Source organism: Lissotriton vulgaris, chromosome 3_1 (assembly GCF_964263255.1).
Source record: "Lissotriton vulgaris chromosome 3_1, aLisVul1.2, whole genome shotgun sequence".
In the NCBI taxonomy this organism is placed as follows: domain Eukaryota; kingdom Metazoa; phylum Chordata; class Amphibia; order Caudata; family Salamandridae; genus Lissotriton; species Lissotriton vulgaris.
Genome location: NC_141689.1, coordinates 1,584,125,616 through 1,584,144,649, shown reverse-complemented (window position 1 = coordinate 1,584,144,649; position 19,034 = coordinate 1,584,125,616). Strand labels below are relative to the sequence as shown.

General features: G+C 43.0%; 1 protein-coding gene across 1 annotated transcript in view; it reads right to left on the bottom strand.

Moving 5' to 3' along the window:
• RAD23B (RAD23 nucleotide excision repair protein B) overlaps positions 1–19,034 on the bottom strand; it is a 366,676-nt gene that overhangs the window by 278,746 nt on the left and 68,896 nt on the right. The gene's annotated exons all lie outside the window — the stretch shown is intronic.

Genomic DNA, 19,034 nt, shown 5'->3' with positions numbered 1-19,034 from the left:
TTTTAGTTTAACTAAGAGTTCTTCGCTTGACATTGTTTCAATGTCTGGGTGTGTTGTGTAGCTGGCTAAAACCGGCCACGTGGCTCCTGGTCTACCAAGTGGACCGTGCCTGGTGATGTGATTTTGATGTTTATGGGCACCATTAAACCAGAGCAGGTGCTCTTGGTATGTTAGTGGGATTTCATCGTCCTCGAAAGGAGTGTATATATCCGGAGGTTCCTCTACTTTGTAATAGTGGAAATCTTCTGTCACACCTCTGTCTGCCGAAACTCATGTGCCTTTATCACGAATATGACCGTACCACCTCTTGGTGATAGTCCATTTTCTATAAGTTTAAGAGTTACAGTTCTTATATTGGCCGGAATGAGTATAGCATTCGGATAATTTTCTTGGATGTTTGTGTCATCCGCTATGAGTTGAGCTGTTATTCTACCTTGCTCTATTTCGTCTTCACTTTCTCCCATTTTACGGACCAAGTTTTGTTGCAGATCAAGTTTCAAGGAAACAAAGATAAGGTGCACAATATTTTGGAACACTGCATCCTTCAACGTTGACTAAACCAAGAACTAATACATAGGAATCTCATCCTACTAAGTTCCGGCGGATATTAACCTTTCACCCACTCCAGACGTCTATTGGAGTTTTTACAGGAGAAAGGGGTCTGTGTGAAAAACACGACTGAGTTACTCTAGTGTCTTGCGTTAGTTTTATCGCCTTACCAAACGTTGGGCGCCATATAGTGTAGTTCCTTTTTTCCCCAATAGGCTCTGCGCATTGGAATAACAAACAGCAGTGTAGACGTAGGACTGAGGTCATTTAGGTCTCTACTGACTAGGTTAGACTGAATTAGTTTTGCCAGCTAGCTCAGAGGTCACTAGAAACTTTCTCGAATGAACAGGGAGGAGTGAACTTCCCTGATTAGACAAGAAGGGATTCCGTTTCTGACAACCGCATAAACATGACAACTTTGCTCCCCCAGAATAAAGAGTATCTCTAGAGTCGTGTGAAAACAATAGACAGCTATTTCACTCAGTCAGTCGTGCATGCTTAGTTCCACCAGATTGCAGAGAAATAGAGAGACTGGCGTTTTCAATAAAAAAGGTATCATTTTATTGAGCAGTCTTTTTTCTCATACAAGAGAAATGAATTGCCACAATTGCAATACTTATTATAAAGTAAAGTGTGTACAGTAAAAGTAGTATTATGAAATAATACTGTAAAAGCATAGATACGGTTTCTTAGCCATATGATACTTAAAATGGATAAAATATATACGTACATAAAAACATTGACTAACGAACTCAACTGGTGCTTCTAAATACGCCTACCCCGGTGTACCTGACCTAAGCCTAATACGTGGGAAGGAGTAAGGAAGTTTGCAATTTTTAAGTTAAGTTATTTGCCAAGTATCGGAATCAATAACTCGCTCTAAGGTTTTAATCAGCTCCGTACCTTGGTTATAGAATGAAGGAGGTCTTGTATCTCGTTTCTCAGGACTCGATCTCCCAGCAACCCGCAAGGGTGAATTGGGAACATCGGAGCTGGATTTCTCGGCGTGAGAAAAGGCAAAGGGGCGGCTTCCTTTGGCTCTGGCAACAGCTGGGCTCTCGGACAAGTATAACGTCGCTCTGCTCCCAACTACCGTGTGTTTGCTTAAGGCAAAGTTGGTATATTTATACCTGAAAGGTGCTGGGTTTGACTTAAGGTTGGACATAAGACTTCACTAAGAACTAACAGTTCTTTCTGGACTCCAGGAGTTCTTGTGCAAATCAAAACAAAAGCAGGGGGTTTTCCCGGGCTGCTGGAGGCTTGGTTTGTTTAAAGAACGCGTTGTGCTTTCTAGGAGTCTATGGTGTAGCCTTGCCGTGTTTTGGACTGCATGGGCTATTACTAAATATGGATATGATTCTTATGCCTTTATAAGGATATTATTAGTTATAACCACATAAGCTGCCTTTTCTCACGCCGAGAAATCCAGCTCCGGTGTTCCCAAGTCACCCTCGCGGGTTGCTGGGAGATCGAGTGCTGAGAAACGAGATACAAGACCTCCTTCCTTCTATAACCAAGGTACGGAGCAGATTAAAACCTTAGAGCGAGTTCTTGATTCAGATACTGGGCAGACTGCTTGCAACTCTAACTCTCCAGGCAAACGTAACAGCTACAAGAAAGATTGTTTTGATGGTGAGCAGTCAAAGAGAGCAGCTGTGCATGGGCTCAAAAGGTGAACATATAAAAAACGTAAGAACTAAATTAATGTCCCATTGCGGCATAATGAAAGGTGTGGGAGGAAACCCGTATTGCAAACCTTTCAGGTATCCGGTCACAAAGGTCGACTTCTATAAGGAGGGAAAAGGGGACCCGATCCAAAAACAGAGACTCATGATCAGGAGTTCTGGATGTAGTGAATTATGGGGGTGTGCCGCGCAATCCTGTTTGCCTGTATCCTGGTTACTCTGTTGTAATCAAAATATAGAATTTTAGCGTGCTGGGTGGGAAAGAGGTGGCCAGCCTCGTAGGATACTGTTAGTGTATTGCAAGTGTAAACACGCACTTGCCCCTGCCCGCACAGCTATGGTAGCAAAAACCTTGCTAAATTAAACCATCTTTAATTGTCACCAATATACAGATTATAAAATTATCATACACTCAATCTGGTCTCAAAACGTTAGATTTTTATTGCAGATAACTCTCCGCAATCACGCTGTATTTGAACATGCTGTACAATCCTAATGTATTGCTGTTTGATACATCATGTATACATCATCATTTCTATCAACAAGCAACAAATAACTTCCATAGTTATTTCCTTCCCAATGCATTTCGGGATAACCTTATCCCTTTGTCAGGGGAACATCAAAAAAACAAACATCATGGTTTAACACACAGGGAGAGATTCATGATGATTTGATTACAGAGTGTGACTAAACTCCTACAGTGGACAACTTATGGCACGCCAATGTGGAATGTCATATCAAATAGTGAAAAATGGTGTCCCATGTGCCCTGTGGCAACAATGATCAACAGACCTTCACCAAGTGTTCAGCCTGCTCTATTCACACAGTGAAATAATGATGTGTACATGATTTATCAAAAAGCAATACATTATGATTGTACAGCGTGATTGAGAGTTATCCACAATAAATATAAAGTTTTGAGACAAGAATGCGTGTATGATATTTTTATAATCTGTATATTGGCGACAATGAAAGATGGTTTAATTTAGCAAGGTTTCAGCTACCACAGCTGTGCGGACAGGGGCAAGTGCAGGTTTACACTTGCCATACACTCACAGGAGTTCTGGATACCATGCTCTCTGAGAACCAGTCATTCCTGATCTTCTTGAGAACTCTGTCAAGGACTGGTATCGCCGTGAAGGCGTACAGGAGTCCTGATTGCCATTCGAAATAAGTCTGCAAGGGAGAGTCCTCTTCAAAACTCTAGCACGCATTAGTATTAATATTGTACGTTCTCTGTAGTGGCAAACAGACCTAACCAATCCTTGAAGAGACCTTGGACCACCTCCAGGTCAAGAGGCCAATCATGATAAGTGAGTCCAAGCTCACAGAGTTCCTTACCCTGGAGTCTAGAGAACCCATCAGGTGTTGCCTGTCCAGGAAGATGTCCTTAACGCCTTAACCGTGGGGGTGTTCTAAAAGGTGGGCGGGGCTGCGACAGCCCTTGGTCAATCGCAGCACCAGGGAGGGAGTGCTCCCTTCGGCCAGCACGGAAGGGGTTAAATACTAGAACCAGCCTCCCCTTGATGGATGGAAGGAAGGCTTTCAACGTCAAGCGTATTACTCAACTCCAAGTGAGTCCTCTGATCTCACAGATAGCCGCTCCAACCCAGGAGTGAAGCATCTGTGACCACTGAGATCTGGGTGCGGATCGGTGATGGTTATGCTGCTAATCCAGTAGCGGTTCATTAGCTGCCACTGCAGGTCATTTGCAGTTATCTCCGATATCTGGACCAGGTCGCGGAAATTCCACTGATGCTTAATTACTGGACCTTTAGATCCCACTGCAGAACCCTGCTACGCCGATGGGCCTGCTTGACCAGCAGGATTTAAGAGGCCATGAGATACAGCAGCCTCAGAGTCAGTCTCAGCAAAATCCAGGATAGAGGCTAAAACATCAGTATCATAGCATGAGTATCCTGGACTCTTTGCTCACAGAGGATAGGTGTGTAACTGCACAGTGGCTCCTATGAGCATCTAAGAAGGAGTCAGGTGCGACTTTGGTACATTGCTAGAGAACCCCAGAAAATGAAGACAGTCTGCCATACCGTGGATGTGGGAGACGACTGTTGGGGCAAGCTCGCCTTTAACAGCCAGTCGTCGATGTAGGCAAAGACACGGACCTCCGCAAGCAGAGTGAGACTACCGCCATCACTTTCGTGAAGACCTGAGGAGTGCTGGTAATGCCGAAAGAGAGCACCATGAATTGAGAATGCTTGTGACCAACCATGAACTGCAGGTAATGACTGGACAGTAGGGACGGGAATATGAAAAAATACATTCTGCAAGTCCAATTCTACCATCTAGTCTCTGGGATCTAGGGCAGACAAGACCTGAGCCAGAGAGAGTATTTTGAACTCTCTTTTTCAGAAAGTAGTTGGAAGGGTGCAGATCTAGAATAGGATGAGGAAATCAATCCTTTTTTGGCACCGGAACATAGGGGGAATAGCAACCATGACCTACTTCTGATGTCAGCATCCTCTCAATGGCTACTTTGGCCTAAAGAGCCTGCAATTAATCGCAAGACCAAAAGGTGGTCCTCTGTTAGTTGATCTGTTAGTTGATCTGAGGACAGAGGCATGGGCGGCGGGCTTTCTGTAAAGAGTAGGGCATAACCAGGGTGCACCCATTTGTACAAAGGTATTGTATGCCAATTGGCCAGCAGGTGCCAAAACCTGTATCCAACCAGCTGCCCATGATGTTTCAAGGACATATGAAAAGAGCTCTTTGAGGCTGCAGCTGTCGGGTGGATTGGGTTGACCTCTGGCCTTGGTACATACTAGGGTTATGGGGGCTGCGGCTACAAAAGTACAAGGAGCCTGGTGAAAGAGTTGTCTAGGGGTACCAGGACGCAATTGGTAGCCACTACCGGTTCCACATAAGGGGCAAGAGGCGGAATGCAGCTACTGTGGGGCAATAGTGAGCCTCAGTGACCTAGCAGCGGTGGGCCGGCTATCTTTAGAACACTCAAGCGCTGAATCTACCTTGGTACCAACAAGGTATGTGCCTTCAAAGGGCATGTCCATAAGGTATACCTGGATATCCCCAGAAAAGCCAGTTAACCGCAACCAGGTGTTGAATCAGAGTGCCACTGATGACACAATTAATCTACCTAGCGAGTCGGTCATATCCAGTTTGCAGCATATGGGGAATATGGATGAGTCTCTACCATCAGCACTTGTTTTGGAGAGCATGGTTTGGGCTCCTTCGAGACTATAGGTAGCACTTGTGCAACTAAATTCTATGCAGTAGCACTTGTGCAATTGAATTCTATGCAGTATCAGTTCAATAAGCATGCGGTGTTCACTGACTGCAGTGCAAGGCTGGTGGAAGAGACAAATCCTCTTCCCAAAGGCGACCAGCCTCTTGGATTCCATATGCGGTGGTGTGGTAGGGAACATGCCAGTATTAACTTTGGAAGACGAGGCCTGGACCACTAGGCTCTCAGGGGTGGGGTGCGGAGATAGGAGGGTGGATCCCTGGGAGCAGGATAATGGCAGTGGTCATGAGCACAGGAGTGCCTGTCCAGGGGTTGACCCAGACCCCAAGCAGGACATCAGTGAGGGCTTCATTAAAGGGCATTAAGGGTTCTGAGGATGATAACCAAGGGTGAAGCACCTCTATCAAGAAGGTTGTCTTGTCTTCCACCGCTGGCAGTGCAAGTAAGGTCCAAGTCCTCAGCCACTCTATGAGCCACCTCTGCAAAGTAGGCCCCTGCTCCGTAGACAATGTAGGAGAGTGGAGGATAGTGTTTGGTAAGATATCCAGACCACTGGCATCAGCCAGTTCTATATTCCAAGAATCCTCGGTGATGGTCTCTTCTAGGAGGACATGATAACTATGAGGATTTGCCGATCCCTTCCATTTATAGACCTCACAGGGCCTTTCTGGTAAATAAAGCTCCGACACGGACTGTCTGGGCCCGATCGGTGCCAGTACAGGCGTCGTGTGACACCAGTCCAGCTCTGTATTAGATTCAGGAATTGTGATGGTATCAGTGGCACAGAGTGGTGTTGGCGGTGCCGGGAACTGTGCCATTGGAATGAACCCTGGAGGATGTCGTGTAGTCATCACGTGGGGTCTGTTTGGCTCGAGAGGGCTCAAACGGCACAGGATCAGTCTAACCCCTCTCAGACACGAAGGCACTCCAGAGTGGTCTGACCATCCAGAAATAAGCCTTGCTTCCTAAAATGATTTTAGTTGGGCAGGTGTTGTTCCGGCTCCAGGTACTCGGGGAGGCGCGGAGGCGACTCAAGCTCTACCGGGACAACATGGGAGCGGGGCCTTGAATTGGGACGTTGTTTCCACGTCTTGCCCGATGACTTGGACCAAGGAAGAAGTCGACGAACACTTCGACTCTCTGACTTCTTTTTCTGGGACTTACCAAATGAAGTTCGGGATCGCAAAGATGACTGGAGCGAGCGACTCAGAGTGGCCACGGGACTTGGAGTGGTGCAGAGTTCATGTCAAGAATCCTTGATGATCCTCTCCCTGACCAACGACCCCGCCGCCGCCAGAGCCAACCTGCACGAAGGGATGAAAGAGGTAGCCGAGTGGATGACGACCAGCCGCCTGAAACTGAACTCAGACAAGACGGAGGTCCTCATCCTGGGCTCCTCACCCTCCGCCTGGGACGACTCCTGGTGGCCTCCCGCCCTGGGCACCGCACCCAAACCGACAGACCATGCACGCAACCTGGGCTTCATCCTGGACTCCTCCCTCTCCATGACCAGGCAAGTCAACAACGTCTCCTCGGCGTGCTTCAACATCCTACGCATGCTACGGAAGATCTTCTGGTGGATCCCCACCGAGACCAGGAAGACAGTCACCCAGGCCCTCGTCACCAGCCGACTGGACTACGGCAACGCCCTCTACGCCGGTACCACCGCCAAGCTCCAGAAGAGACTCCAGCGGATCCAGAACGCCTCAGCCAGACTCATCCTCGACATCCCACGAACCAGCCACATCTCCGGACATCTGAGAGACCTTCACTGGCTCCCCGTCAACAAAAGAATCACCTTCCGCCTCCTCACCCACGCACACAAAGCCCTACACGACCAAGGCCCGAGCTACCTCAACAGCCGAGTCAACTTCTACGCTCCCAAACGCCACCTCCGATCAGCCAACCACGCCCTCGCCGCCGTCCCCCGCATCAGAAGAGCGACTACAGGAGGAAGGTCCTTCTCCTACCTGGCCGCCAAGACCTGGAACTCCCTCCCTCCCGACCTGTGCCTGACCCAAGACCACCTCTCCTTCAGGAAGAAGCTGAAGACCTGGCTGTTCGAGCAGTAGCGGCACCCCCCCCCCCCCCACCCCCCCCCCCAGCGCCTTGAGACCCTACGGGTATGTAGCGCGCTTTATAAGTGTCACTGATTGATTGATTGAAGAAGCCAGGCGATTCATGGTCTTGCAATCCGGGCAGGCCTTGAGTTGTGGTCCAACCCCAAAAACCAAACGCAGACCAAGTGGGGGTCTATCACAGACATGTGCCTGTGACCGGTTCCACATGGCTTAAAACCAGTAGCTTATAAGGGACATTAGCTCAAAAAAGATGGAAAATTAGGCACATTTGCACTTCACTTCTGGCACGGATAACGCAACACAGAGCCAAACGACAACACCTACCAGCCCATAAAAAGTTTCTAGATCCAGTAAAGTCTGCAAAATACTTTAAGCTAAGCATTTGCAGGCAGAAGTCTCTATATTTCAATTTTTTTCCATCTTTACAGCCTAGTAAGTTGACAAGAAGGGTGGGGTCTCCCAAGCCTAAGATCTGAGATTTAACTCAATAAAGGGCTCAAAATAAGAGCACAAAGCAGAAGTCCAATTAAAAACAATCAAATTGAGACAGCACTTCAATGTCAGTAAAAATTGCTTTCCAAGCACAAAGAAGCTTGTAAGACGCAGTATTGCTTTGCTAATTCTTGCCTTCAGAATACAAGTAAATGGATCCCAATCAGAACGTATGAAAGCTGTGGAAAAAAGAGCATATATTCAATTCAAAAGAACGGCTAAGTGCTCAAGGGTTGTCAATGAAAAAAGCCACTAGGGTGCAAACACTGTGGAACTCCCACAATGATGGCAATTTCCAAATGGCTACTTAAAAAAGTAGATTTAAAAAAACACAACAAAATCTGAGAATTATCAATACAATTTGTACACTGGCAAGAGTGAGAAACTTCAAATGTAGCAAGAAAAAAAACGTTTTCAAGAACAGATCAAGAAAGTCCAATCTTTGATTTGGAGAGGAGACTTGAGAATTGTAAGTATGTTGAAGCTTCATTTCATAATTGACTCCAAGCTCCAGTAATACATACAATGCTGGATAGGAAGCATCAAGTGTATTGGAATATCAAAATAACAAAGGGCCAACGCCAGGCACATCCAATAAATATATAGAGCCTTGACAGGACCTTAAAATTGAACCAAATTCATTACTTCAATACATCGTTTAAAAAGTTCAGGAAAAATTACGCAGCTTGAAAGAAATTGCAACCTGCCTCTGATAAGAAGATCTTGTTTTTAAACGAGGGGGGGGCCATTTGAAAAACTTCACTAAACACATTTTTGCAAGGGAAAATGCTTGCAGCACAAATCACCTGCATTAATAGCGGGCAGAAAGGCAGGTGAAATGGAGCAGGCATTACAAGGTACATGGCTCCAAAGAAAGGATCCAGAAGGTTCAGCAGTCCTTAGAAATACACATTTGAATACCCAATATTTCGATGTCTAGAGATCCACTTCTCATGTTACTAGGATGAAACTAACTAGTTATCTTTCCATTTGTCAACTTTTTCCATGAGTTATCCACTAGACCAGCTTAACCCCACTAAAGAGAAGAAAACAGATGAGGGTTTGGCAAGCGGGCATGAGAGGTAAAAAAGTAATGACTGATGTTTGTCCTTTATTATTCTTTGTTCAATTACCAATCAAGGTTCATAAAGATCAATACATTTCAACACGGTTAATATTAATGTATTTCAAATTAGTAAGAAAGGTAGTTGGGATTTTGTTTTTAAGTCACTGATTTGAGTGGGACGGAAGAAATCAGTGTTATTGGGAGTTGTACTTTGAAGGGTTTGCTGTTTTGGGGGACCTAAGGACAGAACTTTTATAGTAGGATGTCAACAAAATGAAATCATGGACGTTCCCACCATCAACTACAGTCCTACTTCTCAGTCATGTCAAATGGACAAAAACAATTCTAACAGGCTTCAATGTAGCACTAACAGCAACACTACTCATTATAAGGGGATTTTTGTAAAAGAGCATCTTTTTAACTAGAAATACGAATATTTGTCAAGACATAGGAGGGTTAAGCAAGACCATGTATAGGTTGCCTCGAAAACATTAACCACGATGGAAATAAAGAAAACATCAACCTTAAAAACACCTACAAATCTGCTTAGTGAAATGACTTGGCATAGATTAAAGTCAAATAACACCTTCTAAAATTTAACATTTATAAATCAGAAATCGTCAGAAGCAACAATACACATAAAGGAGAAGAAAACCCAATCAGGCAGAAAAGCAGGACCATGAATATTTTTGTTAGTGCAGACCAAAAAGGGATGCTCCACTAAAAAGCAACAGATGAAATCATTTACATCAAACTAAAATTTCACTTTTTGTCAAGTTCTTTGGAAAGTAAAAATTTGGAAAAGCTGCTGGATGGCATTCCTTGTAACGGAATTGTTTCAGTGCAGGTAAAACTATCTTGCTGTGAAATCATTACAGAACTGGACAAAGTAATCTAAATGTGTTGATGTGAACATCCCCATTTGAGGGCGTGGGAGAATAATACCTGGTTAGATCTCCTTATCTTCAAGGGTATTGTGCATCACATCCCCTTAGTGCGGGGGAAAAAGCACACAGGGTGTCTCAGGCTTCCTTATGAAGAGTTAGGCTCATTCAAATTATTTGTTAAGACTTAGAGATCTCGGACAAAGAAACTATTATTCGCAGGGGTTAGTTAGTAGAAATAGTAAACCAACACGGCTGTTTGTATTTTAAGATAAAAGATCATGTATAATCAGTATGTAAATCTTATGCATCAGAATAATGGTAATTGGTAAATTAATCTCATTAGCCATATAGAATAAGATTAACATTAGAAAACCGCAAAGCATTTTAAATTACACAACCTTAATAGATGTAACGCACTAGTCTAGTTGTTGGTTGAAGGATTGGTAGTTTCCCAATTATTTTAGGCTATGTACTTATCCCCGCTACCTCAAAAAGCGGTCAGGCCTGCAATCAAAACATAACACTACAGCAGTTGTTCTCATCCAACCCCCTCTCTCCCGAGCCATGACTGCTAACAGAGGGCCCTAGCCTAAGCACTATTATTTGAACCGCAAAACACGAAAATTACAGTAAAAAAAACATTCAAATACATGAATGACAATTTGCAAAATCATGCATTAAAAAAAAAATAATAATAATATGAGGTTGGAACGTTTTTTAAATTCAATTGAGGCTACTTTTCGGTTTGATGCACTTGCACTGCTCCCACAAATCAATCTGAGGTAGTACATTTTAAAATGTGCAACTGTACATTTAGCTTCTTTATGTATGTACATTTTATTAATCTGTTAATATTATTACATTTTTTAAGTAGTTATGGACCCCTTCAGAGGCTTCGCGGACCCCTTAATGTCCCTAGACGACAGGTGGAAAACGACTGCACGGCATGTTCTGTCATGCAATCAGAGCTTAGCCCTACTAAAATCTCTCAAATGATGTTCTACGTTGCTGTGCAGTGTGTGTGATTAGAATGTCTGAGAATTTGTATATGCACAATGCAGAACGCAACATGCCTCAGTAAAAGAGCTGTCCAAAATGCAAGCAAATGTATCCAACCATGTTTTCTTTCTTCCAAATCAGTTCCCTGCACAGCCAGATGGCCCTACTATTGTAACTGTATTTATATAGCGCTGGCGTTGTAACGCTTTTCGGATTAGTGGTGGCTTAGCACAGGGAAATAGTTGTTAATTTGAGCAGTGGACATGTTAAGTGTGTAAATTATATTGAATAGGGTAAAAGAGGGATAGAGGAGGTAAGGTCTAGGAAGGGTTATTAGGGAGATCATAGTAGTAAAATGTGGTTTGAGAGGAGTCAAAAGAGGGAAACAGGAGGGAAGAGTCTACAAAGGGTTATATGGGAGATCATGGGAGATCATGATAGACTGCGGTTTGGGGTGATTCAAGCAGGGGTGGAGAAGATAAGTGATTCAGAGTGGAGGTAGAAGACATATTGACAGGTATAGGATGAGACAGTAGTGCATTGGAGGGTAATGAAGGTTTTTTTCTTTCTACAGTAGGAGTAAAGTAAAAATATATAGATCCACACTTAAATAGAAAGGGCATACATATATAAAAGTATATACATACACATATATAAAAGTATATACATACATATATAAAAGTATATACACATATATACACATATACATATATACACATATACATATGTTGGGCTTTGCAATCAGCATTGAAATGGTGTCTATGTCTATGACACAAGATATTTTGCATGTGACCATGTTCCACCAATTATTTAACACTAAGACCAGCATTTGCACTTTAAAAGTTGCCTCCTCCCTAGCATGCGTCATGTGATCAAGGCCTCCGTGAAGGCCGAAACGTCATGCTGAGGTGTGCCGACTTCCCGATTAAATAAAACGCACTGCTCACCTGCACTTGGGTCTTCTCTCTTCTTCTGCGCTGTGGTATCCAGGATTGGGCTCCAGGCGAGAGCAAGCAGGGATTGTCTCACACATTATACATATATACACATACACATATATATATATACATATATATACACACATATACATATATATACACATATACACATATACACACACATACACATACATATATATATATATATATATATATACACACACACAATATTCATTTTAAAAGACTTTTCACCGAACGCCCTCACTATGGGTTTACCAAACTTTGACCTGCACTACCTGGACCAGAAGGCCATGCGAATGGCCCCGCCCACTGGTGCAGGCTCCGTGGAATAAATGCGTGCTGGAAGTGCGTTTGGGTGCTTGAGACTGATGCCATTAAAGAAGGGAACGCAGTTCCCGAAACGCATCTGGCGAGGCTACACTGCCTGATGTAATCTTGATGTTTTGCCTGCATGTTGCTGCCATCATTAAAGAATCGAAGATTTACACGCAACTGTTGGCGTCTCTCTTCGGGGCTAACCTTGTGTTTTGACTATATATATATATATATATATATATATATATATATATATATATATATATATATATATATATATATATATATATATATATATATATATATATATATATATTGTCAGGGGCTGCTCAGAAACAAAATGTTCCATTTTCCTGAAAATTTCAGCCAATTCCGTCCACAAACGCCTAAGTTATTTGACATAGAATTTTCAAAAATCCCATAGAGAAAAAATCCTAACTATATATACCTACTGGCGACCGCCAGTAGGTAATACACACATACATACATACTAGGCGGGGCTGTCTTTGTGGCTCATCCTAATAAAGTTTGTGAAAACTATCGCCCGTGGAGTAGCGTCTCTGTAGTACTGGGGCACCTGGAGGAATGAATACACGCGGCAGGCTCCAAGCCGCGAGAGATGCACCGCTTGTGAACTTTTACAGGACTGCGAGGTTGGAACTTCATCAGCCTGCCAGCACGGACGATTCAAAACTGAGTCAGGAATACAGCCCTGCAGCCCACTGGAGGGCTTAAAACAATGAAAGAAAAACGGGAGTAAACATGTGGCATGAACTACGGACCCTACTGAGAGGGTTAATCAGGACTTCAATACCCGGCATTCAGCTCACTGGAGAGCGTGATGCCATAAGGGACAAGGATTTTGATGCTCCAGTCCGGGCTTGCCATCTCCCCTTCCCATGATTAAGGTGCAGGCGCACCGAAACGCGTAGGGACACACACTAGGCGGGGCTGTCTTTGTGGCTCATCCTAATAAAGTTTGTGAAAACTATCGCCCGTGGAGTAGTACTGGGGCACCTGGAGGAATTATATATATATATATATACACACATACACACATACAAACACACATACACACATATATATACCTGCGCAATAAGAGAGAACCCCCCACGATGCGTGTGCTGGCTCTTCAATCAGAAAAGGTTGGGAACTATTTTTGTAGATACTGAGCGCCAGCACCACCAGCGATTTGGCAGCAAACAGTTTTTACCGCAATTTCGATATATATATCTGAAAAACCCCTGTGAGTGTGGTGTGTCCATGAACACGAGAGCCTGAATATTGTGAACGGACCCACCACCGTTCTTTACCGCACACGCCAAGAAGAGTGCAGGAGCGCTTTGGTGGAAACAGGAGCCCAGCAGTAACACTGCATACGCCGAGCACCGCCAATGTAACAGCCTGGGTATGGAGCTGTGAAAGGGAATCATCATGATTCATTGGATGACAGAAATAGACCGCTCCTCTCTTTAAAAGACCAGGATGCCCAGTGGTAGGCGAGGGGGTGCCCAGAGGGTGTTTATTAACAGCGGCACAGGACCTGGACAGGGAATGCAATATGCAATTGAATGAGGCCAGCATACAAGTTCCACAAGACACTGCGGCATTAGCACTGCCCGCTGAGGGACGTGTCATTTCTATAAAAGTGGACTCGTACCTGCTACCATATGTTATGTTCGTCTATCCCTGAGGAAGAAGGCAGGACCTTCGAAACGCGTCGGAAAGAAAGCAGACGAACCCCCGGCCTTTGAATTCATCGGAGGCTTTTTCTTGGACCCGATAGCTATAAAGCTTGCTGCTGTAAAATAAACGCCTGATCTGAAAAACCCACGTGAGTGTGGTGTGTCCATGAACACGAGAGCCTGAAATATATATATATATATATCAATATATATCACACGCCGTCACCCCTAACAGCAGCAGCCGCTATCAGAGGCTTTCCAAGTAGTAATTTATTAAGCTCGAATGGTACGACTCAACGTGTTTCGGGATAAAATCACTTGTTCACGAGTACTGTGGCACCATTTCTTTTCCATTTAAAGAAACAAACAGGTCACTTCGTTAATCGTAGACAGTGAAGACATACTCTAGTGAAATTGAAGTTACCGCACTCCGCTCAAATTAACTGGGTGTGTCTTGCATTGTACATAATTAATTGCCAACAATCATCCTAGTATTCAATACAATTGTAGGATTCGATTATCTGAGACTTTTGACTCATTTTATGCTAACATGAAGATATTCATGAAAAGCAAAAATAGGCTTAAACAGTGAAAACTTTCTCTGTGCCAGTGGACATTTCATCATGCTTTCTAATTGTAGTCATATTCCTTTTGATCTGCCATTTACCTGATGTGTATAACTCCTGATTGTATGCGATTATGTAAATCATATGTCAGTCTTGTATGGCTTTTAGCTAGATTACATTGGCATGGAAATGAAATGCACACACAGACTTATAAAGTAAATGCCATCAATAGACGATTGAACATTGAATTGTGCTTTCTAATCCTAGGCAAATTCATTCCGATCTAACAAACTATGTAACATGTTGCTTTGCAGTTATGTGATGCATTAATTGTGTGCAGTAATTTCGCAGACACAAAGATCACTACGAATATGGAACCATCTTCACGTTTGCGAAAAGATTTGAGATAGTCAAGCAACAATCTGAAATCAAGAAGACCAACATAAGGGAGTCCACGAACACAACCCCAAGTGAGTCTGAATCAGATCTCAGTGAGGGGGGAATCGAGATGGAACACCCACATTTTTTTTTTGTTTTAGAGGAAATGAAGCTGCTCTATCAAGAGCAGGCAGCAATCACCAAAAAACAAAACAAGAGGACAAGGATCAGGATGAACGAGAGTGAGAGGAAGGGAAGCCTTCACGTCCAGAGAACACGAAGGAAGACAAAAAGAGGCACCCAAAAGAAATAGAGGATATCAACTGAGGAATCGAACCATAATGAGAAAATGAACTTAATAAAACAACTGCGGAAAACACCAAATTTAGTCATCAATCTACAAGATATAATTTGACAGAAGCCGAATGAAGCCTTCTAAATAGAGGGCTGTCATTCTGCCCGGAAAAATATCAAGATCCTGTGGAAACAAAGATTGATGTGTAACAATACATCAGAAAATTGAAATTAAAGAATTTTTTTGCCAAACGTCCGCCGATAATCACTGATCAACCAATATACTCAGACCACAACGTAAGAACAGAATTTATATATGATCGCAGAAGCTCCAAGTTTAAGAACTGCCGATTAATTAGCAAATAAAGTAAGCACGTCACAGCTAACAGACACACACATTTTGGAAGAAATGGGTGTAATAGCAGACAAACAAAATTCAAGAACATCGAAATTTTGTCCAGCACTCCATCCAGAAAACAAAAATGACATTTTACGATCTAGTGGTGGCAGGACTAGACACAATGAAAAATGTCTAAGATAGCAAAAAACTGGAAAATCTATCCGAGAAAGAACAGGAAGCAATTAACACATTAAAACTGGATGTCTTTCTATACATCCGGCTTCGTCAAGGACTGAAAACCTTAACGCCTGACTTTCCAAATGAACCTTCGGCCTTAGCTCCTCTGCAGCTTATACTTCAAAATGACACCCCTTGTAAGCTGGTATCGACAATATACAGATCAGTACACACACAAATAGATTACCTACCATTAGCAGCCAGACTGAACTGGGACCGAGAATTGGAGACACCACTCACGGACAGACAGTGGGCATTTTGTCTCTAGCAAACAGAACGCATTTCTGCTAGCAGTAGATATAGAATTATACATTACAAGTTTCTGCACCGCATATATTACACCCCGGCCCGAATGTGTAGACTTCAACTTCGCACTACTGACAACTGTGACAGATGCCATGCTTTAGGGGCTGATTTTTTACATCTTTCATGGGCGTGCGATGCAGTCCAGCTCTACTGGGTTCAGGTACTCACAGCACGGTCCAAAATGATTCACGCTGAGAGGACTCCCTCTCCTGCTCTGGCGCTATTAGGGTATGTGGAGCCCCTGCAGGCAGTACACTGCAAGTTTGTTGCCCTAGCCCTCTTGGTGGCTAAAAGGAGAGTTACATGTAGATGGGGCAGGGGCAGGGGCCCCAAATTCAAGGAAAGACTGTGTGATCTTACTTATTGCCAGGAACAGTTAAATACATATTCCGAGTTGTTGCCAATAGCTTCACGGCCCAGGGATGTCTGGGCCCCTTTGCGATGTTATCTATTGCAAGAGAATGTCAAGGCCGAGGAGGGGCCAACCGTATAAATGCTCCCTTGGTTGCCTGACTGGGGTGTTCTTTCAATGTACAAACGTGTGTGGGGTACTGAGAATGTGGACCCAGCCTGTTGCGAAGGGTACTGTGTGCTGGACTTCTGGAGGGGGGGTACTATATAGGCAGGCATTAAATCAACCTGTTTTGAGGCTGTTCGTGACCTGGGCTGCCATGTGTTGACCGTTCTCGCTCGAAATACGTTATTTTCTGGAAGGCCTCCTTTTGTGGGAATACAGTGTTGATATGAGAGGCCTGGCCTGTGATAAGTGCTATAGCTGAATGTACTATTAGAATAACTGATCATAATATTGTATCAATATGCTGAAGAATATGTAACCGGTGATCTGGTTATATACATGGATTGTGGATAATGGACTGAAATGTGTACATGTAATGCACTCTTTGATGACGTTTATTGCTGTAAATTTCAAAAATAACGTTAAAAAAAATGTAACACATTAGAAAATAACTTAATTGAAATAAAGGCTGCCACCAAAGGCGGAAACATAGTTGTGATGGACAAGCAAAACTACATAGATGAAGCAATGTGACAACTATGTGAAGAAAAGAATTATAAAGTACTCAAGAAAAATCCTATCAATGAGTTGACAACTGATTTTAAAAATCAATTGGAACTTTGGTTCGAAAAAGGCCTCTATACTGAAGAAGAAAAAAGTTTCCTAATGGTAGAAAGTCCGGTGGTACTCAACATATCATTTCTGCCGAAAGTTCACAAGACTCTGAATAAACCACTGGGTTGCCCAATCATATCTAGTTGTGGCAGTCTGTATGAAAATATATCAACATGCATGGACTTCTTTTTAGCACCAATCGTTCCCACTTTGAGTTCCTACATCAAGGATACCGGGGACTTTCTCAGAATACTAATGAGCACCCAATGGCAACCAGACTATTTGCTTGTAACGATTGACATGGAGTCCTTATACACCTCAATTAACCAGGACATGGGAATAAATGCCATCATGTACTTCTTGAATCAAAGACCCATAAGTGATTCGCAACACACCAACATGTTGATTGACATGATGACGCTATGCTTGAAGAACATCTTTCTCTTTAATAAAAAGATATACTCCCACAGCTGTGGAACCGGAAAGTTTCCATTTCTCCGAGCTTTGCTAATCTCGTTTCGTAATGGGGTAGTGGGAGAAGAGCATACCTTGTACAGAGGAGAACGACCAATACACAATGAAAGTAGCCCTTTGACTGCAAAACATGGATGACCTCTTTCTCCTATGGAGGGGGACGGAGGAGGAATTCTTGACATATTTAGCTGTTCTGAATAAGAATGAATTGGGATTAAGATTCCCACATGACATCAATTCAAAAGAAATAGACTTTCTGGACACTAAGATCTACATTAAGTTAAACCAAATACACACAACAGTACACAGGAAAAAGACTGCGATGAATAGCCTGCTCCATGGGTCAAGTTTCCATCCCCAGTCACAAAAAAAAAAAAAAAAAGCATACCATACGGAGAGATCTTGAGAATAAAACGGGACTGCTCGGAGCAAGAGATGGTGAAGAAATTTGAAATAAAGTCCCGCTTTCTAGAAAGAGGATACAGAGTGACGTTAAGCGAGGAGAAGAAAAGGCAAAGCTAAAGACAAGAGCACAGACATAGGTGGATAAGAGAAATAATGGGAAAAAGAAGGAAAAAGCAAGGTCAAAGGACGAGTTGCCACGCCTAATACTGAGCTATAGTAAAGAGAGTTACAAGATCCAGTAAACATTAGTTAAATACTGGAATGGCCTACGAAAAGGTCCAGACATAGGTAATCAAATTGGAAATAGGCCTATAGTGTCCTACAGGAGAGCACTAACACTATCGGACTCCTTAGTAAACAGTCATTTTGAAGAGAAAAAAAATCTGAAACATGGCTACAATTGAGAGCAAAAGGCTTTACAAAATGCACAACGTGCAAGACCTATAAAATTGGGAAAAATATAAAATCTGTAAAAGACCCAAGAGGCAAATTCTTTGAAGTGAAAGAAACCATCATTTGTTAGTCAACATATACAGTGTACATGTTGGAGTGCTTTTGTGGAAAATGATACATAGGAAGTACCATCTGTCCCTTAAAAAAGCGCATACTTCAACACATCAGAGCAATACAAAAGTCAGATCACACATATGCTATTGCAAAACACATGAGTATGCACAGTGAAAAAACATGGCTGGATATGAAATATTCAAGATTGGCAAAAATTCGCCCACATGGAAGGGAAGGAAATAGAACTCAAAAATTGAGACTGGTAGAATCCAGGCTCATAATAAGGTTCAGGACAAAGATGCCAATAGGACTGAACGGAGACAAAAAGATGTATGTGCATTTATGAGACTGTAAACAACTAACAATATTGGGACATAATGAACTCTGAAAAGAAATATCAGTAAAAGAATTTCTCCTTTTAGTAACCATTTCCCTCAGATTCAGAATTGAAATTTGC